Genomic DNA, 23,659 nt, shown 5'->3' with positions numbered 1-23,659 from the left:
TGTCCCCCTTTTGAAAAGATACTCCAGGCCGAGCTTTGACCCTTGACTTACCTAGAAAGCTCTGCTTAGTTCCATGTGGCTGTGGAACGATTCGTCCCCCTAAGGGATGTGGAGGGCTGATCTTCAGCCGACAGGGATCCTTCTTCTCTCTCGCTCACTAGCTCAGTGCTCTAGAACGGAGTGATCAGGCGGGGAGGAGCCTAATAACCTGGGGTGTGGGCCCGGCTGGCTGAACATGCTCGTATGGCATGTTGGCGATTAGTCCTTCCCAAGAGACTTCTTTGTTGATGGCGATGGGATAGGATGATGCTCGGATCCAGCCCCTGGCTAAGAGGCAGCTGCAGGCAGCTTTATCCGCCCCCGTAGCCTTTATTGCAGGAAGTCCTGTGCATTGCTCGCTGCGGAGCCCAGGAGCGTCTGTGCGTTGGCCGTGAGCAGGCCTGCTGACCACGGGGGGAGGGTAAAGGGGGCATTTGCCATGGGGCCCAGTGATTCAAGGGGGCCTGAGTCTCCTGGCTGCTTCTGCTGCTACTGTGGCACCCAGAGCTCCAGGCCCTTTAAATCCCCGCAAGGCAACTGTGGGAGGTGAGGGGTGGGCGCAGTGTTGCGGGGGCTGGCTGCCTGAGCTCCATCCCATCCATCCGAGGCTTTGCCCCTTCCAGGAGCGTGGAGCAACCTCCTCCCCCACACCTTGCCCAGCGGCCGTGGAGGCTGTCGGCTCCCCGGCCACAAGGGAGGCTGTTTTCAGTCAGATCGGCCATGGAGATGGCAGTGTTTGCGTACAGCGCGACTTGACATAATCGGGCTTTTGGGTGGCTTCTGTTAACTGAGTGCTGGAGCAAGAATAGTTGAACCATTTCCTGCTTTTGTGCTGCTTTCATCCCCTAAGATCCCTGGCTGGACTGTGGAAAGCAGGAGCCATCAAATGGGGCAGCTAGGCCCGTCAGGCTAGGAACACTGAGTGGATAGCAACCAATCGCGTTCGTCTCCGCTGGACTTCAAGTCTCTGAAGGGAACGTACCACTTCCCAACGCCTCCCGTTTTGTGACTTTACGACACAATTACCCCGTCATGGGGAGGCGCAGTTGGAAAAATCTTCCCAGTCAGGTATAATCTGTTCCCTTTGGAGCTGGTGGCTGTTTGGGAAAAGGCGCCAAGTCCATTAAGAGTCATTGCAAGACATAAACCAAACACAACCACTGGCCAAGGCAAAGGTGTAAGGCGGGGTGGGGAGCCCAAGGCTCAGGGGCCAGACCTGGGCTCCGGATTACCTGGAGGTTCAAGGCTCCCCTTCAGTATGGGGGAGCCTGTTCCTGTGCTCTATCCCCTCTCCCCCCGCCATTCTCCATGGAGCTGGAGCACACAACATGTACTAGCCTGTCCCCCCCCAACTCCCCCGCCGGCTCTTGTGTGTGAGGGGAATGTGGGGAGTGTCTTTCTCCCCCACAGTTGGGGGCCCTGTCGCTGAGGGGTTTGCTTTTTTCTTTTGCTTCTCACGTGTGAGCTGCCCCCAACTGATTTTTCTGTGGGTCAGCAGTCCCTGATCCCCGCCCCTGGTGTAGGAGATGTGACAATGGGGCTGGAGGTTTAAGTGTCTCTCACTGACCTAATTTTGTTCCCAGAGGCAGAATTAGGCCAATGTGGCACATTCTAGGTTTCCCACTTTGGAAAGCATGATTTTAGAGTATTTTTATTCTTAAAGTGAATGGACTCATATTAAAAACATCACTTGCCTAACAGGCACATTTGAATTCGGGATGTTCAGTATCGGTTAATTGAATCGTCCATTAACCTCGTGGATTCTCATCAGTTACTCGACTATTCTATAGTCCCAGGGGGTGGGGCCGGCAGCCAGCGCACCACTCCCGAGGAGTCCCCTGCTCGGGGTGCCAGGCAGGAGCTGATCCACAAAGGGAGCCAGTTTAAAAAACAGCTCCCCTTGCAGACTGGGGCCTGTCACCCCACGCTGCTGCCTCTGATAAAGAGGCAGTAGCGCGGGGTGGTAGCAGCCTCTGTCTGGTGGGTCGGGTCTGAGCTCCCGGACTGGGTGCAAGCTGGGACTGAGCCGGGCTACCTGCCCACCTGGCTCCTAATACACTAAATGCAGAACCGCAGTGGGGGTAGGTCTCAGACCTGGCACGAGCGAGGACTGAGCCAGGCTGCTGGCCAGCCTGCTAAGTTTCCTGGTGGCAGGGGGCGGGGGAAATGCATGTAGTCTATAGCATTAACCAATAAGCTTTTGCTCTTATTGGTTAATCAGTTACCAGAAATCGACTACACTATTACATCACTAATTTGAATGGTGAAGTCTTAACTACTTTGAGTGTAAGCTGCAGAAATTCCTGACTTCTAAATATTTAAAATCCTTGATTAAGAATGTGTTTTCTATATTACCTGATGGCGAGTGACCTCTAAACATCACTGTACTGCCTTTTTATTATAAAAATGCTTTTTCTAAAATATTCTGCCCTCGGCTGATCTAAATTTAGCCCCAGAATGGTCTTGTTTTATTGCAAACACTAGCTTGGCTGCTTTGAATCTCCTAGGGTAACAAAAGATCAAAATACATACGGTCTGTTTAATGGTGCTTGTTTCATTACAATGATTTTTCTGGGGATAGATGTTCAGATTCTAACGTTAAGCAGTTCTGAATTGTTTTTGACGGGGTGGCGTGGGAGGGCACTCTGGATCTTAAAACTTCAGTTATATGCAGAGGCAAGATTTTTCCAATAGTGACTGGTGATCGCAGGTAACTATTTGGTGACATGTCGAAGGGTTTCAGGAATTCGGAGTGCAGCTGTCAAAGTCAAGACCCTTTCACGTGTATCCGAGAGAGACACTCCCTCCCACCCCCTCATCAGTAGCTACTCTTTAAAATCTTGACCATGTTCTGTGTACCTGCCTTCTCATGCTACTTCTAGCAAGTATTTCAGACTTTTGGTACTGTGGTTACACAAGTCTGACTTGTAATTACCATCCCTTTTGGGATGGCACAGCGGAGATTATTCGGCTCCATAGTAGACCATCCGTAAAACACATCCCTAAAGGTTCTGTAACTTCCGAATGTAGCAGTGATCTCTACAGTAGCAGCAAAGCCACTTTTGGGCTTACATGTCTGGCTGTTCAGTCTAAACAGCACGCAGCCGAAGAGAGGGGGTAACCAGCTGTGACCGCTAACAAAAGGCCAAGAAATGTCACAAGAGGCTGGTGTTTCATCCTGACTTTGTGCTACTGGACTTCATCCTCTGCCCCATGCCACAAGAGTTTCCCTCGTTTTAGCTTCCGTTTGGATCGTTCATAACGCCGGTGGCTTCTGTTATTCCTGTTGGTTCGGCCTTTTTATGTCCGTCTTTGTTCACAGCAGGAAAAAAGAATGAAAGGAGGCAGATGATTATTTTTTCCCCAATAAACACCTTCCTCGTTCCCTTTAAATGGAGGAGTTGGAGGGAGAGTCAATCCTGCAAGGCGCTGAGCATGCTGGATTAGGGCCCAGAGTTCTCCATACCTCACAGGATCAGCCCCCGACAGCACACATCTTCTTTGGCAGGATGGCCTATGCTGAGCCCAGGTACATATACCTGCTTTTCCCCAGGGGAGAGGTGAAGTGCTCTTTGGAGCAGATCGTCACTTGCCTTCGGGTTGGACCTGACCTGTGAGCATCGTGTGGTAATAACCCAGTTTGGTTTTTCAGCCAGGCAGTGCCTTGTGCTGTTGCCAAGACACCTGATTCTATTTTCTTTTGTACAGACCTATCTGTATAGCGAGAGAGTTATAAATGTAATTAACAACCTGGACTTAGAACTCCTAAACCTCCAGGAAACGTAGAAACTCCATGTGGCCCTTCACCACTAGAATGAATTTGCACCGCGCGGTGATCACAAAGGGAATAGGTACCTCCAACAGACGGATATTCTGATTGTATCATTTGAATGTGGCAATCTATTCAAGTGCACTGCTGTCCATGTTGCGTACAATATAATTTGCACTGTATAGCAGATCAGCAGCTGTAATGTATGCTTGTTCTAGCCTTGCAAAGTGCTATCATGTACAGGTTCCTGTACAGTGGAAAATGTCTATATATTAGAAAGTCTACCTTTTTGTAACTGTGTGATATTGACTAGCCCTGTTTGTAACGTACTCTCCATGATGTATCCGTTAACTAGTAGGGGCTAAGTAGCAAGTGCGTACTGTTCAGAAAGCTGGAATCTCTGATCAGAGTTGGCTTTTGCCTCAAACTTAATGTAAAATGAACTGTGTAACGGGAATTGTGAGCTATTACGTTAGACGTCCGCTGTCTGTGAACAGAATCCCCGCCACTCCTACGTAGAATATATCACACAAGGCAAATGAAACGGGGGAAATCTATTGGCTGAAATTCTGTTCAGCTGTTTGGAAAACTACAATGCAGAATGGCCGTAAAAAGACTTGTTGAGAACTTCCTGTAAACTGTCTGAATTAAAACCTTTGAGACTTGAAAATAAATCTTCCAAGTATGATGCTCGTGTCGTTTCTCATCAGCATAAATCGTGTGTGTGTGGGCGAGAAGGAGAGACAGACAGACACATTCCAGCCTGAGAGAGAGTTACATTTTGGGGGATTGGGGTTCTGATGGGGTAGTTCTTGCTCATGTCCATTCAACATAGGTGTGTGTGCTCATCACATGCACTGGTCCTGGAAGTTTTTCCTTCAGCTGGCATGCAAATGCTGTGATATATGAAGAGCTCTCAGCCCTCCCTTCTCCGTTCCTTCTTGCAGCGTAGAGGTGCCAGTTATACAATTACCTTCCTGAACTGTAGATATGGTGACTTCTGTTTTCTCACCTTGCTTCGCATCTGCCCTTTTCGCTAGCTAGTTGGGGATAATACATTTGAATGACTAAGCGCTGGTTCTCTGCTCTCACCAGTGGCAATGAGAAGGGGCTCCGTTGCAACTAGCGGTCACATTGGTGTACAACTAGTCTAAGGGAAGAGAAGACACACACAATGCCTCATTTCAGAGCGCTTAAGCCAACGATATTTCTCCTCCTCCCTCCCCCTGACATAGACACAGAAGCCCTTAGCCAAACAACATGGCTACGTCTAGACTGGCATGATTTTCCACAAATGCTTTTAACGGAAAAGTTTTTCCGTTAAAAGCATTTGCGGGAAAGAGCGTCTAGATCGACGTGGATGCTTTTGCACAAAAGCACTTTTTGCGGAAAAGCGTCCGTGCCAATCTAGACGCAGTTTTGAGCAAGAAAGCGCCGATCGCCATTTTCGCAATCGGGGCTTTTTTGCACAAAACAATACCGCGCTGTCTACACTGGCCCTCTTGCACAAAAGCATTTGCGCAAGAGGGCTTTTGCCCGAACGGGAGCAGCAGAGCATTTCCGCAAGAACACTGACAATCTTACACGAGATCGTCAATGTTCTTGCAGAAACTCAAGCGGCCAGTGTAGACAGCGGGCAAGTTTTTCCGCAAAAGCAGCTACTTTTGCAGAAAAACTTGCCTATCTAGACGCAGCCCATGTGTTAAGATAGTGGTTCTCAAAGCTGCTGCTGACTGGGCTCTTCGAAGACATTTAGGGGTGATTAGAGCTAAATAGCAGCACAGTGAGAGCCAGGCCTGGTGGCTATAAACAAACTTTATGGGACCGCGGCAGATTTGGCCACACCCATGCGAAGCGAAAAACTGGCTAACTTAAAATCATGCCAGACCACAGATGTTGGCGAACACGAGACGTTCAACCTGTACATACATGCAGTAAGACATTCCCTGCAATAGCTCCAAGGTGAAAGCGTGTAACTGCTAGTCCCCTCATAGGGGAAAATATTCTGCCTTGATATTTGACAAGTAGTTCATTCAAATGTGCAGTAACCGCTGAGTATCCATGACATGCTGGGACAAGGACATCCATTGGAAACAGGAAAATAATTTCTGGAGTGCGGTTGGGGGACATGGGAGAGGTCTTCTCCCAGGCATATTTTCTAATTTTAAGCCATTTTCCCCTGACTTGTAATTTCACGGGGAGTGGGAAACTGTTTCTTTCCAAAGGTTCCTACATGGCAGGAATTGGGAGACATTTCAGAAATTCACTGCTGAAATGAAACTAACGGGAAAAGTTGACTGTACAATGTACCACTCCCCATCTGCCTGCGAATAATTCCATCTGCTTTGTGGTTTGCACGGCCTAGGGGTGTAGAATCATAGAATCATAGGACTGGAAGGGACCTCGAGAGGTCATCGAGTCCAGCCCCCCGCCCTCAAGGCAGGATCAAGCTCCGTCTACACCATCCCTGACAGATGTCTATCTAACCTGTTCTTAAATATCTCCAGAGAGGGAGATTCCACCACCTCCCTTGGCAATTTATTCCAATATTTGACCACCCTGACAGTTAGGAATTTTTTCCTAATGTCCAATCTAAACCTCCCCTGCTGCACTTTAAGCCCATTACTCCTTGTCCTGTCCTCAGAAACCAAGAGGAACAAATTTTCTCCTTCCTCCTTGTGACACCCTTTTAGATATTTGAAAGCCGCTATCATGTCCCCCCTTAATCTTCTTTTTTCCAAACTAAACAAGCCCAGTTCATGAAGCCTGGCTTCATAGGTCATGTTCTCTAAACCTTTAATCATTCTTGTCGCTCTTCTCTGTACCCTTTCCAATTTCTCCACATCTTTCTTGAAATGTGGCGCCCAGAACTGGACACAGTACTCCAGCTGAGGCCTAACTAGTGCAGAGTAGAGCGGCAGAATGACTTCACGAGTTTTGCTTACAACACACCTGTTGATACAACCTAGAATCATATTTGCTTTTTTTGCAACAGCATCACACTGTTGACTCATATTCAACTTGTGGTCCACTATGACCCCTAGATCCCTTTCCGCCATGCTCCTTCCTAGACAGTCGCTTCCCATCTTGTATGTATGGAACTGATTGTTCCTTCCTAAGTGGAGCACTTTGCATTTCTCCTTATTAAACCTCATCCTGTTTACCTCCGACCATTTCTCTAACTTGCTAAGGTCATTCTGAATTATGTCCCTATCCTCCAAAGAAGTCGCAACCCCACCCAGTTTGGTATCATCTGCAAACTTAATAAGCGTACTCTCTATCCCAATATCTACATCATTGATGAAGATATTGAACAGTATGGGTCCCAAAACAGACCCTTGAGGAACTCCACTTGTTATCCCTTTCCAGCAGGATTTAGAACCGTTAACAACAACTCTCTGACTACGGTTATCCAGCCAATTATGCACCCACCTTATCGTGGCCCTATCTATGTTATATTTGCCTAGTTTATCAATAAGAATATCATGCGAGACCGTATCAAATGCCTTACTAAAGTCTAGGTATATGACATCCACCGCTTCTCCCTTATCCACAAGGCTCGTTATCTTATCAAAGAAAGCTATCAGATTAGTTTGGCATGACTTGTTCTTCACAAACCCATGCTGGCTATTCCCTATCACTTTATTACCTTCCAAGTGTTTGCATATGATTTCCTTAATTACCTGCTCCATTATCTTCCCTGGGACAGACGTTAAACTGACCGGTCTATAGTTTCCTGGGTTGTTCTTATTCCCCTTTTTATAGATGGGCACAATATTTGCCCTTTTCCAGTCTTCTGGAATCTCCCCTGTCTGCCATGATTTTTCAAAGATCATAGCTAAAGGCTCAGATACCTCCTCTATCAGCTCCTTGAGTATCCTGGGATGCATTTCATCAGGACCTGGTGACTTGCTGACATCTAACTTTCCTAAGTGATTTTTAACTTGTTCTTTGTGTATCCTATCTTCTAAACTTACCCTCTCTCTGCTTGTATTCACTACGTTAGGCACACCTCCAGACTTCTCGGTGAAGACCGAAACAAAGAAGTCATTGAGCATCTCCGCCATTTCCAAGTTTCCTGTTACTGCTTCTCCCTCCTCGCTAAGCAGTGGGCCTACCCTGTCCTTGGTCTTCCTCTTGCTTTTAATGTATTTATAAAAGGTCTTCTTGTTTCCCTTTATGCCTGTAGCTAGTTTGATCTCATTTTGTGCCTTTGCCTTTCTAATCTTGCCCCTGCATTCCCGTGTTGCTTGCCTATATTCATCCTTTGTTATTTGTCCTAGTTTCCATTTTTTATGAGACTCCTTTTTTATTTTGAGATTGTGCAAGATCTCCTTGTTAAGCCAAGCTGGTCTTTTGCCATATTTTCTATCTTTCCTACACAGCGGAATTGTTTGCTTTTGGGCCCTTAACAACGTCCCTTTGAAATACTTCCAACTCTCCTCAGTTGTTTTTCCCTTCAGTCTTGCTTCCCATGGGACCTTACCTACAAGTTCTCTGAGCTTATCAAAATCTGCCTTCCTGAAATCCATTACCTCAATTGTGCTGGTCTCCCTTCTACCTTTCCTTAAGATCATGAACTCTATTATTTCGTGATCACTGTCCCCTATACTGTCTTCCACTTTCAAGCTCTCAACTAGTTCCTCCCTATTTGTTAAAACCAAATCCAGAACAGCTTCTCCTCTGGTAGCTTTTTCAACCTTCTGAAACAGAAAGTTGTCTCCAATGCAGTCCAGAAACTTATTGGATAGCCTGTGCCTCGCTGTGTTAGTTTCCCAACATATGTCTGGATAGTTGAAGTCCCCCATCACCACCAAATCTTGGGCTTTGGATAGTTTTGTTAATTGTTTAAAAAAGGCCTCATCCACCTCTTCCACCTGGCTAGGTGGCCTGTAGTAGACTCCTAGCATGATATCACCCTCGTTTTTTACCCCTTTTAGCTTAACCCAGAGACTCTCTACACAGCTATCTCCTACATTCATCTCCACTTCAGTCCAAGTGTGTACATTTTTAATATACAAGGCAACCCCTCCTCCCTTTTTTCCCTGTCTGTCCTTCCTGAGCAAGCCGTACCCTTCCATACCAACATTCCAATCATGTGTCCCATCCCACCAGGTTTCTGTAATACCAATGATATCATAGTTGTATTTATTGGTTAGCAATTCCAGTTCTTCCTGCTTATTACCCATACTTCTCGCATTTGTATATAGGCATCTAAGATACTGATTTGATCTTGCCTCCCTGTTGTGCCCTGACCCTCCTTTCTCCTTGCCATTATAGGCCGTAGTCCCCCCCATTTCCAACCCATCTCCCAGTACCGCACATTCAGCACTTACCTGTGGGCTTTGCTCACCTGCCCCCGACAAACCTAGTTTAAAGCCCTCCTCACAAGGTTAGCCAGTCTGTGTCCAAACAAGGCCTTCCCGCTCCTGGAAAGGTGAACTCCATCTCCGCCAACCAGTCCTTCCTGGAAGAGCACCCCGTGATCAAGGAAGCCGAATCCCTCCTGGTGACACCATCGTCGCAGCCAGGCATTCACCTCCAGAATGCACCTCTCTCTGCCCGGGCCCCTACCTTTGACAGGAAGGATAGAAGAGAATACCACCTGCGCTCCAAACTCCTTCACCAGTACTCCCAAAGCCCTGTAGTCACACTTGATCCGCTCAGTGTCACACCTGGCAGTATCATTTGTGCCCACGTGGATGAGTAGCATGGGGTAGTAGTCAGAGGGCCGGATAATCCTCGACAATGCCTCCGTAACATCTCGGATACGGGCCCCTGGCAGACAGCATACCTCTCGAGATGAGCTGTCAGGGCGACAGATGGGTGCCTCCGTTCCCCTCAGAAGAGAGTCTCCAACCACCACTACCCTACGTTTCCTCCTCGCAGTGGTGGCAGGAGACTGCTCAACCTTGGTGGTGCAAGGCCTGGTCTCCTCCACTGTGGGGGGTGACTCCTTGTCTCCTGCTGAAAGTAAAGTGTAACGGTTATGTAACACAGTGGGAGGGTTAGGAGCAGGGGTGGAACACTGCCCGCTGCCAGAAGTAACCAGCTGCCAGTGCTCACCCTGCACCACTGCCTCCTCCATAAGTGGCTGGTCAACAGTCCCACATCCTACGACAGTGACCTCCGTGGACTCCACAGGAATACTGTCCAGGAATTCCTCATGGCTTCGAATGCTCCTCAGCCTGGCCACCTCCTCCTGTAGCTCTCCCACCTGCTGCCTGAGAGATTCCACCAGCAGGCACCTTTCACAACGGTTGTCTCCCCCAGCCTGGAGATCACTCAGTGGGAATTGCAAGCCACAAATACAGCAAGACCACACCAGGACCTGGGTAGAGGCATCCATGCTCAGGTTCTCTGTCTGGATACAGGCACAGGTGGAGGAGACAGGAGAAGTACTGGCACAAGCGCTACGGGTCTTCATCACCATCAGTCACTCCCTCTTCAACTCCCCTGTCTGCAGTCCCCTGTCCGCTTCGCTCCCCTGGTCGCACTGCTCTGGCTTTTTAAAGCCTGCTTGCCTAGGTCAGGCCTGCCCCCTTCTGAGTCACACAGGGGAAGGCTGAGCCTGAGGCTAATCAGAGGCAATCAAGGGAACAATGGCAGGCTCTCAGTCCCAACTGCCACAGAAGCTGAAACTGAAACTGCTAGCACTCACCTGGAATCAGACTCAATTCACACCACTTCAAACTGTAAAATTCAAACAGTCAGGCACACACACACACTCACACCACAGCTTGTACTCTCACCGGGTAGCCTCTTCGGCGGTGGGGTCGCTTTGCTCTCCCTCTTCAACTCCCCTGTCTGCAGTCCCCTGTCCGCTTCGCTCCCCTGGTCGCACTGTGTAAAAGTGTAGCCATTTAAATGATGACCATCAGGGTATGGGTTTCTGTTACGGTTGCACTCTGCCAGCGTGTGCTGGCTCCAGCGGCTGGCCCAGCTCCCAGGGAGTCGGCAGCCGCCCCCTGCGGCGGACTATGCTGTAGAAAGCTTACGCTGCGGAACTCTCAGCCCAGCTGGTTCCCCAGGAGCGGCACCAGGGAGCCGGCTGCATCAGAGCCTGCAGCGGAGCCGGGGCGTGTTGTGCACCGGCTGCTGGCCCCGCGCCCGGGGAGCTGGCTGCGCTGCTGGCTCTGCCGTATATTCCTTATGCTCTACAACCCGCAGGGTGTGTAACTGTCAAGGTTTTAGCAGCTCCTTTTTTAACTTTTTTTTTTTTTAATTCCTAGTTCAACCTATAAGGATTTTTTTTGACTGCGTAGTGTACATGCTTGTGTCCCAGACTGAATGTGAGGGCTTGATGTCCTAGAATCCTAGGGTGGGCAGAGACCTCAGGAGTCCTTGAGTCCAGCCCCCTGCCCAAAGCAGGACCAACCCCAACTCCATCATCCCAGCCAGGGCTTCAACACCTCTAGGGCCACCCCAAACTGGCCTATGGATGGGAGACTTGGACCAAGAGATTAGAATTCAATTCCTGGCTCTGCCACCAACTTCCTGGGTGACCCGGGGCAAGTCACCTAAACTCCACGTGCCTCGATTCCCCCCCATTAAAATGGGGATGATGCGTTGAATCTTCATCATGCTGTAGGCCACTGTTCAGTTACAGTTGGCATTTCTGTCTGATTGACGCTTGTGGGCAGAACCAACTGTCTCCGGCGGGGGCCAGGTCTGTGAACTACGCTGCTCTAAGGAAAGAAACTCTCAGGTAAGCACGGCGGTGTTCCTCATCTCCCGCCTTTCGTGTGCCTCTTGCCTAGGCTGTGAACACTGAGGCAGGGACTCAGCCACTTCATGTTTGTACAAGGCCTAGCACAACAGGACTCTCCGTGTGGGTGAGAGCCCTGGGCACCTGTGTAATATGAAGAATAACAGAGCTGTCAGCTTATGTGGCGATGCCAAAAAGGGCTAAATAAATGGATCCCTGCCCTGAAGATCTTGCAAACTGAAGGCCCAAGCGGGGACCATGTGGCTCAAAGAAAAGTCTGGACTTGTTCATAGCACAGGTGTGGCCCGAGGATGCTTTTTGACCGCACGGGACGTTCTGTGCTCTTCAGCAGTCGGAAGGTGGGAGGTGAGAAGGCGCTAATTAGGGAGAGATGAAAAAAGGAGGGTGGAGAGCCACAGGGAGTGGCAAGGGAGGCAAGAGACTGTGCCAGAGAGGAGGAGGAGCCGAGCTGTGCACAGCTTTGAAGATGAAGAGAAGCTGTAAATGTTAGAGGGAGGAGGAGGGGCGGCGGCAGTCCAATGGCAATGCAGCCACAAGGTACGGCTTAGATTTCGAAGCGCACTCCAAGCCAGGTTTTCTGCCCGAGGGTTGCAAAACCATCTGGAACCCCAGTCAAGCCCTACCTGCCTCTCCCTTGTACAGACAGAAGACGCACTTTCATTGCAACTTTCACACGCACAGGGGGCTTGAAGCCAACGGAACCTGCATGCGAGGCCGTCCCATGGTGGGGCGCAGGGCCTGGGCCAAGCCCCCAGTAAGCCAGGCATGGGGCTCAGGCAAACCCCTCCTGCTGCAGGCCCTGGGGTACTATTTCAACTGGATTATCCTTGTCCATGTGCTTAATGATCCCCTCTGGGAATCTGAATGGCTTGGTGAGGCGTGAGTTCCCTCTATTGGGGCCTCTCTGACTCTTCCCCAATAGATCATGTGAACTCTGTTCTTTACTGTAGTTTCAAGCAATTGGCGTGGTACCGAATTTATGTAATTGCCAGGATCGTTGTGGTAATCTAGTCTGACCTCCTGGCTAACACAGGGCAGAGAACTTCCTCCAAAGAATTCCTAGAGCTGAGCTGTCAGAGAAACATCCCATCTTGGTTTACAAAATAGCGATGGCAAATCCAGCACGACCTTTGCCAAATGGTTCCAAGGGTAAATTGTTCTTACCGTTTAAAGTGCTACTCCTTGTTTCCAGTCTGAATTTGTCTAGCCTCTAATTCCAGCTGTTGGGTCGCATTATCCTTTTCTCTGCTAGACAGAAGAACCTATTATTAAATGTATTTTCCCCACATAGGTGCCTGTAGACTGTAATTAAACCAGCCCATAATCTTCTCTTTGTTCAGCTAAATAGATGGAGCAAGTTGCATCTATCACTAGCAGGCAGGTTTTCTAACAGCTTCAGCATTTTTTGGGTGGCTCTTCTCTGAACCCTTTCCAATTTCTCAACCGCCTTCTTGAATTGTGGGCATGGGAATTGGACACAGGATTCCAGCAGACGCGTAAGACTGGCCATCCAGAGCAGCAATCAATCTGGCCCAAGCATTTTAGGCCCTGCCTTCTTTCTCTGGTTTTCCTTAAGTTTCTTTCCACTGGCTGCAGAATCTCATGCCTCACCCTCTGCAAGGAGCGGGGTGAGGGGAGGAAGAGTTATTTTCTCCCTCTCCAAAAGAGTGGAGAAGAAATTGCACTGTGCGCGCAAGACTGAGGTAACGTTACTGGAGAGCTTTTCCTTTCCTAACTCTTTGTAGTTCAACCAGTGCAGCCTCGCGGGTACGTCAGCAGATTTCATTCCCTACAATTGTTTTTTAAGACGAAAATCCACAGCAGATTTTGCCTTCAGAGCTTGTAAACTCTTTGACTCAGTTATGCAGTGGGAACCAGATTTCTAAAACTCTAATTGCCACTGTGACACCTAAGGCCAGATTTCCTGATGGATCAGCACCCAGGGGGCTGAGGTTTTGAAAATCTGACTACTTATTTAGATGTTGAAATAGGGGCTGGAGCGCTTTTGAAAGTACTGGCCTTAAAATCCAACCATTCTTCTTCTGCTTCCATTAAGGCCAGGTCTACACTAGACCTGGAAGGTCGACTTAAAGTACACAACTCCAGCTACATATTCTACATAGCTGGAGACAGCTTACCTTTAAGCTGAGCTTGGCGGCATCCATGCAGCAGGAGGCTGATGGCAGCAAACACTCCTGTTGGCTTCTCTTAATCCTCATGACTGCCAGGAGTACAGGTGCGGCTGGAGCTGCTCTCGGCATTCAATTTACGGATCAAAATCAAAGCCACTAAATCGAATGCCAGAGCGTTGGTCTCCGGTGCGGCGAGTGAAGACGTGCCCTAACCAAAGGTGTTTTCTTCAGATTTCATGGAGATCAGAATCTGTGGGATTAGTCAGCCAGTGAAGCCAAAAGGGATTCTCTGGAGCTTGCTGGCTAGGTAAGGTCCCCGAACTGTGTGTGTGTGTGTGTGTGTGTGTGTGTATGTCTCAGCCCTGACAGCCTTCTGGCTTTTGCAGACTGGGCTAGAGCCATCAGGCGGGGGAATATTCACAGCCCAAGAGAGTCCAGAATTTGCCAGTACAGGCAGTGCCCGACTTACGCGGATCTGACTTATGTCGGATCCGCACTTACGAACAGGGCTTTTCTCGCCCCGGAGCTCACGGGTGGCGGATCGCCACCCGTGTCCTCTGGGGCGAGAAAAGCTTCTCCCGGTCTCCCTGGTCTGCTGGGGGGGTCCAGCAAAGCCGCTGGACCCCCCCAGCAGACCAGGGATACCCGAGCAAAGCCGCCCAGGCGGCGGGAGTCCCGCTGCCTGGGCGGCTTTGCTCATTTGCCCCGGAGCAAAGCCACCCAGGCGGCGGGACTCCCCCCGCCTGGGCGGCTTTGCTCCTGTCCCCCTGGTCTGCTGGGGGGGGGTCCAGCAAAGCCACTGGACTCCCCCAGCAGACCAGGGACACCCAAGCAAAGCCGCCGCTTGGGCTGTCCCGCTGCGGGTGGGCTCTGCGGCTTTGCTCCTGTCCCCCTGGTCTGCTCGGGGGGGGTTGCAGCTAGTGCCCCTCCCCCAGCAGACCAGGCTTTTCTTGCCTACTCCTGGGGTAGAGCAGCTGAGGGCTGCCGGGTTGGTCCCGCAGCGCCACTCCGGACCAACCCGGCAGCACCCCAGCTGCTCTGCCCCAGGCATCCTGATTCAGCCGCTGCTGGTCAGTTTCAGCAGCGGCTGAATCAGGACGCCTAGGGCAGAGCAGCTGGGGTGCTGCTGGGTTGCTCCAGTAGAGCCGAGGAGCCGCGCTACTGGAGCAACCCAGCAGCACCCCAGCTGCTCTGCCCCAGGCGTCCCCAAGTCAGCCGCTGCTGAAACTGGCCAGCGGCTGACTACAGGAAGCCCCAGGCAGAGTTGCTCTGCCCCAGGCTTCCTGGAATCAGCCGCTGATCAGTTTCAGCAGCAGCTGACTTGGGGACGCCTGGGGTTCTTAAGTTGAATCTGTATGTAAGTCAGAACTGGCATCCAGATTCAGCCACGGTTGAAACTGATCAGTTTCAGCAGCGGCTGACGCTAGTTCCGACTTACATACAGATTCAACTTAAGAACAAACCTACAGTCCCTATCTTGTACGTAACCCGGGGACTGCCTGTACTCACATACAGTGTTGAAAGAAACCATGATGCATTTAGAACCTGGAATTTATTTTCTAAAGTCTATTAGACAAATGCGTTCAATATGTGCAATAGAAAAGATTGTAACCCTACTCTGGTATCGCCTCCCTTATGTGCTTTGTTCAGTATCTATAGTAGACTCTATGCCTAAGCAAGCCCGATATGAACAGGGACTATCCCACCCGAGAGACCCGAAACTTGAGTTACTCAAACAATGAGTGACACATCTTACTACCTGCAGTTGAATCTGGTATGAATGCATTGTCTGGTATGAATCTGAATTTGAATGCATTGGACAGATGCATTTTTGTTCATCTCTTGGCTAGAGGGAGGTGATCTTCCAGAGGTCTTCACGGATCGGTTTCCGTCATTTCTGTTCACAGTGACCTTCATCCAATGCATTTGCCATCCCCTGGAACCGATGGTCTTCTCTGTTTTCTTCACCTTACGGACTGTAAAATTCTCTTCCTGCAAATGGTTTTGGGACCGTTTTTTTGTCTCTGATCATTAATAATCACGCTCCTCTGATGTAGGTGGGCTTGTTGCCTTTTAGAGTCACCCAGCTTTATGTTAACTTTCTATGTAACCTTCCTCTCTGAGTGCCGTGGAAGCATCATTTGAGGAATCCAGAGAATGTATCTCGATTGACTCTCCAGTTACTGGCACTGCATCATTTTCTCGGTCTAATTGGAGCTTCTGCGTGCCAGTTTTGAGACTTGCGTGACTGAGACAAATGATGCTGACTGGTGCTTCTGAGGTTCTGAAACATCACGTGTAGGTAACAATTCTAATTTATAACGAAATCATTAGCCCTCGGAAGGCCAGTGCACTAAGATACCCGCATGACTAAAGTAATACTTGACAGCTGCGCTGGCTCTTGGATTGTCATTTACCCGTGTGCAAAGAGAAATTACAGGCGCCTTAGTGATTTTGAATAAATCATCTGGAGTCAAATGACATTATGTCTGTGCCCGCAGATGCCATTTGCAATTGGTTATTTGCAGCTCGTTTCTCTCAGAAAAGGGTCATTTTCCTTTAGAATGGCTGCCAAGGCTCCTGGGGATAAAAACATAGTGGGAGCAGTTGTCACCACTTTGCACCCTTGTAGAATTTGTAAGGTTATTAATTATATGCAGTTTATGCATGTGATTAATGCAAAACAAATTAAATAGATTAAAATAGTCATGATTAATGACCGTTTGAATCAGAGTGTTAAGCAATAGTAGAACACCAATTTACAGTTGTTGTTAATATTTTGGATGTTTTTCTACATTTTCAAATACATTGATTTCAATTACAATATTAAATACCAAGTGTCCAGGGCTCACTTTATATGATTGTATTACAAATATTTTCACTGTGTAAAAAAAAAAAAAAAAAAAAATAACCCCACAACCAAAAGAGAGAGTATGTTTCAATTCACTTCAAATGCACTCAGTCCTATTTCTATTCAGCCAATTGCTAAGACAAACACGTTTGTTTACATTTATATAAGAGAATGCTGCCTGCTTCTTATTTACAATGTCACTAAGAACACGTGTTTGCAAAGCATCTTTGTAGCCGGTATTGCAAGGTATTTACATGCCAGATTTGCTAAACAGTCATATACCCTTTCATGCTTTGACTTGTAGGCTCTATATAAGTTGTCCATCTATATAATACAAATCTACAGTTGTCAGTTGCCTTTACTTTTATGAGGTGAATTGAAAAGTACCGTGGCTTAACAACCATGTAAAAGAAGCAGTGAGAGATAAAAAGACATCTTTTAAAAAGTGGAAGTCCAATCCTAGTAAGGTAAATAGAAAGGAGCATAAACACTGCCAAATTAAGTGTAAAAATATAAGAAGAAAAACCCAAAAGGTGTTTGAAGAACAGCTAGCCAAAAACTCCAAAGGTAATAAAATGTTTTTTAAGTACGTCAGAAGCAGGAAGCCTGCTAAACAACCAGTGGTGCCCCTGGACGATCGAGATACAAAAGAAGCACTTAAAGACGATAAAGTCATTGTGGAGAAACTAAATGAATTCTTTGCTTCAATCTTCACGGCTGAGGATGTTAGGGAGAGTCTCAAACCTGACCCGTCCTTTGTAGGTGACAAATTTGAGAACTTGTCACAGATTGAAGTGTCATTAGAGGAGGTTTTGGAATTAATTGATAAACTTAACAGTAACAAGTCACCGGGACCAGATGGTGTTCACCCAAGAGTTCCGAAAGAACTCAAATGTGAAATTGCGGAACTATTAACTATGGTTTGTAACTTATCCTTTAAATCAGCTTCTGTACCCAATGACTGGAAGATCGCTAATGCAATGCCAATATTTAAAAAGGGCTCTAGAGGCGATCCCAGCGATTACAGCTCGGTAAATCTAAGGTAAGTACCGGGCAAATTAGTTGAAATAATAGTAAAGAATAAAATTGTCAGACACAAAAGAACATAATTTGTTGGGCAAAAGTCAACATGGTTTCTGTAAAGGGAAATCATGTCTTACTAGTCTATTAGAGTTCTTTGAAGGGGTCAACAAACATATGGACAAGGGGGATTCAGTAGATATAGTGTACTTAGATTTCCAGAATTCCTTTGACAAGATCCCTCACTAAAGGCTCTTACGTAAATTAAGTTGTCATGGGATAAGAGGGAAGATCCTTTTATGGACTGAGAACTGGTTAAAAAACAGGAAACAAAGGGTAGGATTAAATGGTAAATTTTCAGAATGGAGAGGGGTAACTACTTGTGTTACCCAAGGGTTAGTCCTAGGACCAATCCTATTCAACATATTCATAAATGATCTGGAGAAAGGGGTAAACAGTGAGGTGGCAAAGTTTGCAGATGATACTAAACTGCTCAGGGTAGTTAAGACCAAAGCAGACTGTGAAGAACTTCAAAAAGATCTCACCAAACTAAGTGATTGGGCAACAAAATGGCAAATGAAATTTAATGTGGATAAACGTAAAGTAATTCACATTGTGAACCTCAACTATACGTATGATATGATGGGGGCTAATTTAGCTACAACTAATCAGGAAAGAGATCTTGAAGTCATCGTGGATAATTCTCTGAAGACGTCCACACAGTGTGCAGCGGCAGTCAAAAAAAAAGCAAACAGGATGTTAGGAATCATTTAAAAAGGGATAGAGAATAAGACGGAGAATATCTTATTGCCTCTGTATAAATCCATGGTACACCCACATCTGGAATACTGCGTACAGATGTGGCCTCATCTCAAAAAAGATATACTGTCATTAGAAAAGGTTCAGAGAAGGGCAACTAAAATGATTAGGGGTTTGAACGGGTCCCATATGAAGAGAGATTAAAGAGACAGGGACTTTTCAGCTAGGAATAGAGGAGACTCAGGGAGCATATAATAGAGGTCTATAAAATCATGAGTGGTGTGGAGAAAATGAATAAGGAAAAGTTATTTGCTTATTCCCATAATATAAGAACTAGGAGCCACCAAATGAAACTAATGGGCAGCAGGTTTAAAACAAATAAAAGGAAGTTCTTCAGACAGCGCATTGTCAATCTGTGGAACTCCTTGCCTGAGGAGGTTGAGAAGACTAGGACTATAACAGGGTTTAAAAGAGAACTAGATAAATTCATGGAGGTTAAGTTCATCAATGGCTATTAGGCAGGATGGGGTAGGAATGGTGTCCCTAGCCTCTGCTTGTCAGAGGGTGGAGATGGATGGCAGGAGAGAGATCGCTTGATCGTTGCCTATTTGATTCACTCCCTCTGGGGCATCTGGCATTGGCCACTGTCGGCAGACAGGGTACCGGGCTGGATGGACCTTTGGTCTGACCCAGTGTGGCCGTTCTTATGTTATGTTCTGTTTATCCCTGTCTCTGATACTGCATTTCCATTCTGATGTGAATGCGATGTCTATCATCCTTTAAGCAGAAATTAAAATGACACTTGTGTCTGCCCACTAATGCCCCATGTGATCCCTTATTGTGTAAGAGCAGAGACTTTGTTAGTTTTGTCGGATACCATGAAAATTAGAGCTAAAGCTTTTCAGTGCTGTTGGAGGGGGAAAGTTGTTTTTTCCTTCCCTTCTGGCTTACCCGATTGTCCTTGTACCCCTTAATTCCTCTCTTTCAATAATGAGTCTTCCTGGCTACAGTCTCTTGTCTGGGAGCCATGGAAATCAAAAGTATTTAGAAGTGGTTAATAGAATGACTAATTTGTGGTGGCTACTGTAATCTGTCAGATAGCCACAGATCTTTTCTTTCTCTCAATGCTCTTGTTTACTCTCATGTTAATCTGCAATGCACCTTTTGAGTTGGCATTACCCAGTGCAGAAGTGTTCTGTCACCTATTCTTGGTATTTTGTTTTAATTGTCCTAAACCAGTGGTGGGCTACCTGTGGCTTGTCATTAGAATGAAAATAACGATGATCCGATAAACAACAGATCAGTGGTTGAAAAGTAAAAGCCTTAACAAAACCACATCTGTGAGTAAAATGAATGTGAAATCAACAGGAGCAAAGTAAAAATAAAAGTGTAGTTAATGATTGGGAAGCATGATCAATAATTGTCATCGTGGTGAAAGATAAAAAATATAGAAGAACAAAGCATTTAATGAAAGCACAAAGATGACAAGTATGATTAGATTTACATTAAATTTGGCTTTATCTGTCCTACAAGAAGATATACAGTTGCCACATTGTATGTTGTTACAAAGTGATTTCTAATGAGTATTTAAAACCAGCCAAACTCAGCTGTCGTTTAGCTATAAAGCAGCTTCTATATAAAAGCAAGTATACCGAATTTTTCAAACAAAAAAGAAGTGAATTGATGGCAGGAAAATGGAGTGTTATTAGCACTACCCCTGTCAATAGTTACAGAATTGCTAAGACTGGCAAACTATAGGCAATTGTTGAAGAACTGATTGTTCCGGTTGTAAGGGACATAGTAATCACACTGCTAGGAGAAAAGCACAGAAAGCAATTATAAATGTATTTCTGTCAAATAGTGTGGTATCTAGTAGAGTATATGACATGAATAATGATTGGAAAAAAAACCCCCAATGTCTAGCAGGTGAATCTATATATTGCCTTGCAAATTGACAAATGTTACTAGTATGGCTAATCTCCTTGCATATATTCACTATACATAACCCGGTGCGACTCAACGCTGCAGCGCCTCCTGCTGGTCACTTGGGAATTAGCTCTGCTCAGTGCTGGAGTGCCCCTTTCTGGCCTGTGTCTCACCTACTTTTACCTGAGTGTGCTTATGCCACCTTACATTGGGACCTGTGTCCCTCCCACACCATGGTGCCTTGCTGCAGTGCCCCCACACTCTGGGGTCCTCCCCATCAGGGAACCCCCCACCCCCTATATCCACCTTGCCTCAGTGACCCACTGCCAGTCCTCAGTTAGCCCCCGCCTCAAGGGCACACTGCAGTCTGAAATGGCCACTCATCATTGGCAACGGGGTGTGGATCTGTTGCCTTCTCCTGCCCTGGCTGCCTCTCTGCAACACTGGTACCCCTCAGGCCTTGCCACCTGGGGTGAGGTCAGGCCAGAGTTCCCCAGCTCTGCCTGCCTGCCTGCCTTTCCCCAGCCCTGCTCTGTCTCAGGAAGCCTCTAGCTTTCCTGGCAGCCAGGTCCGTCCTGCTCCACGACTTTAGCATGAGAGTTTTCCTCCACTTGCGCAGGAGCTCTTGGGCAAGAAGGCAACATGGACACGCGGCAGGGGATTCTTGCGCAAGGAAGCCCTATGGCTAAAATGGCCATCAGAGCTTTCTTGCACAAGAGTGCGTCCGCACTGCCATGGATGCTCTTGTGCAAAAGCACATGGCAGTGTGAACGTGTTCTTGCGCAAGAGTTGTTGCACAAGAACCCTTGTGCAAGATGCTCTTGCGCAAGAATCCGCCAGTGTAGACATAGCCCCGGAGCCCTTGTTTATATAGCCCCAGCTGGCCCTTAATTATCTGCAGCCTCACTTGTGGTTCCCTACCAGTCTCCCTGAGCTGATGTGAACCCTTGTAGGGCCAGTGTGGGGCATTATATTTTGGAAGATGCAATGGTAGGAAGACTCTTTGATTTGTCATCCTTTACCCTCATACCCACAACAGCCAAAGATACTTTCAAATGTTCAATAATTCTTTTTTTACTGAAAATAATATTCCATGAGAGCATAATGTGGGTCTACGCACTGATGGAGTTCAAGCAATGCCAAGTAAATTGACTAGAGTTGCTAGTCACCAGAGTATAACAAACGGTGTCAAAAAAGCAGGGGTACCACTTCATACATTGTGAAGCCTTAGCAATGAGAAAAATGTCAACACTCCAGTCATCTGAAGAAGTGAGCTGTGCCCATGAAAGCTCATGATATCATCTACATGTTTTGCTAGTCTTTAAAGTGCTGCCAGACTATTTGTTGTTTTTTAAGTTTTTAACAGAAATAACGGCGGTCTTAAACGATGCCATTAAAAATGTGATTTAAAAAAAAATCACATCTTGTCCTATGAATTCGGACTCATTTAACACTATTTGCAGCAACATGAGAAGTGAACACTCAACATGAATGCTACACCCACAAGTCCGTTGGTCGTCTGGTTCCTGGTTGAAGGTATTGGCTTGGTTCTTCAAACTTCAGCCAAAGAACCAATATTGTTGTTTCCCAAGCATCGTCCTTTTGAATGGTCTTAAAGATATTTGGCTACCGCAGCTGACAAACCTGGCAGATGTATTTTCTTGCATAAATGAACTAAAAATGTAGGTCTCCAGGGAATATCAGTAGAACATAAGAATGGCCATCCTGGGTTAGACCAAAGGTCCATCTAGTCCAGTGTCCTGCCTTTCGACAGTGACCAATGCCAGATGCCCAAAAGGGAGTGAACAGACACAACAAGTGATCCCTCTCTTGTCATCTGTGCTTGATGTGTAATCATGTTTGATGAGTAGGATGAAGAAGAAGCCATGATAAAAAGCTGCGATTGCGGTGCTATTGTGTGACAAATGGCAGTTTCAATGATGTGCTGTGCCTTTTCAGTAATTCACCCTGCTTTTTGTGAAAATAATTTGACCCTAGACAGAAATGTAAAAGATAACATTCTTCAGGATCTGATAAACTTCAAGCACAGTTTGAGAATATTTTCCTGTGAAGACTGACATCCACAACTATATTTAGTATCCTTTTGTCAAAGAGGTGAACCCATCAAAGGACTGAATTGTTGAAGAACAAGAGGAACTTATTGAACAATTGTGTAATGTCCGTTTGAAACTTTTTAAAAGCACTGACTGCAACAGAAGTCAGAGTAGCCCCAGAGGTGTGCCATTTTTAATCTCCATTTGTTACACTCTGTGTACAAGCAGATTTTTGTCACTAAAATAAAAACATGAGACACAAAAGCTGGATGTAGAGCAAGCTCTTAGGCTGAAATTTTCAACTATTGAGCCAAATGTGTCAAAACTGTATTCCCAAAAACAGGTCTACTCAACACAGTACTTCTAAAAAAATTGTTTTCAATGTAATTTCATTTTATAAGTGCACTGGGGTCAGACATCTTGTTATTGACCTTGCTCATTATGTACCTACCCTCCCCGCAACCCAGACTTGTCCCTGGAGGTTTCTGTTCACTCCATAACTGTTAAACTTGTGATTCAGACTTGCTTTCAAACATTCACTTAATAAACTCGGTCAATTTTTATACCAATACCTCTGATTTCTTACTTGTAAGAGTGTGGTTGATTTATGACTGCATTTTCCATAGTGTTTTAATGATGATAACTACCTGGATTAAGAAACACAGTTTGTTTGAAATAACTCTCATATAGTAATCCACAAGTAATGCTTTCTACCTTCTCTGGGCAAGAGACTCCATCTTACCCTGGAGGACAATAACCTGGTCTCAGTTATTCACACCTTTCTCACTTCTCAGCTGCACAACAGCAATGCAATATACCTGATTAGGAAACTCCAGCTAACACAGGCTATTATGAGTACTTCAAACTTGCCCTTCACGTCCTTTGCTGGCTTCTCATAGCCTTTTGAATCAAGTTCAAGGTCTCAGGCCCTATCTTCAAAGGGCTATCTGGCCTGAACCAGGATACAGTATCTAAAAGAGCTGACCGCTCTGGATGAAAGCCCAGGTCAACAGCTCTGCTTCTCTAGCACCGGTGAACTCTCAAGAATAAGGCTAAGGCTCATCTGTGTGGCAGACAGAACTTTCCTGGGGGCTGGCCTGAAACTGTGGCATGAATTCTCTTCAGCACAAAGGACCATCAAACCTCACCACCTTCTACTTCATGTACAAATGGGTGCTGGAACAGGGGAATCAAGGGGCCATAGCCCCCCACTTCTTGAAAGTGGATGGGTCTGGTTCATCCACTTTTTGTTGGGGCAAAACCAGTCCCCTTCCTCTCCCCTTTCCCTGGAGGGTCCAGTCTCTGGCCAGGCTAGCATACAGCCCAGATGGAGCACCTAGGCAGTCCTGGGAGCCGCATGGACCCTTCACCTGGGGAGTG

At 46.9% G+C, this 23,659-nt stretch overlaps 2 long non-coding RNA genes across 2 annotated transcripts in view; one reads left to right on the top strand and one right to left on the bottom strand.

Moving 5' to 3' along the window:
- The window catches only part of LOC142827724 (uncharacterized), a 27,228-nt gene extending 13,440 nt beyond the window's left edge, over window positions 1-13,788 (bottom strand). The window contains exon 1 of the long non-coding RNA XR_012902430.1: window positions 13,676-13,788. This is a non-coding gene — a long non-coding RNA (uncharacterized LOC142827724). The remainder of the gene's footprint in view (window positions 1-13,675) is intronic.
- LOC142827723 (uncharacterized) lies at window positions 10,660-23,659 on the top strand. The gene is made up of 3 exons (XR_012902429.1): window positions 10,660-13,240; window positions 13,901-13,976; window positions 15,520-23,659. It is a non-coding gene; the product is annotated as an uncharacterized LOC142827723 (long non-coding RNA).

The sequence above is a fragment of the Pelodiscus sinensis genome, chromosome 3 (genome assembly GCF_049634645.1).
Source record: "Pelodiscus sinensis isolate JC-2024 chromosome 3, ASM4963464v1, whole genome shotgun sequence".
NCBI lineage: Eukaryota > Metazoa > Chordata > Testudines > Trionychidae > Pelodiscus > Pelodiscus sinensis.
Note: the sequence above shows the minus strand (reverse complement) of the source record. Positions and strands in the feature narration are given on the sequence as shown.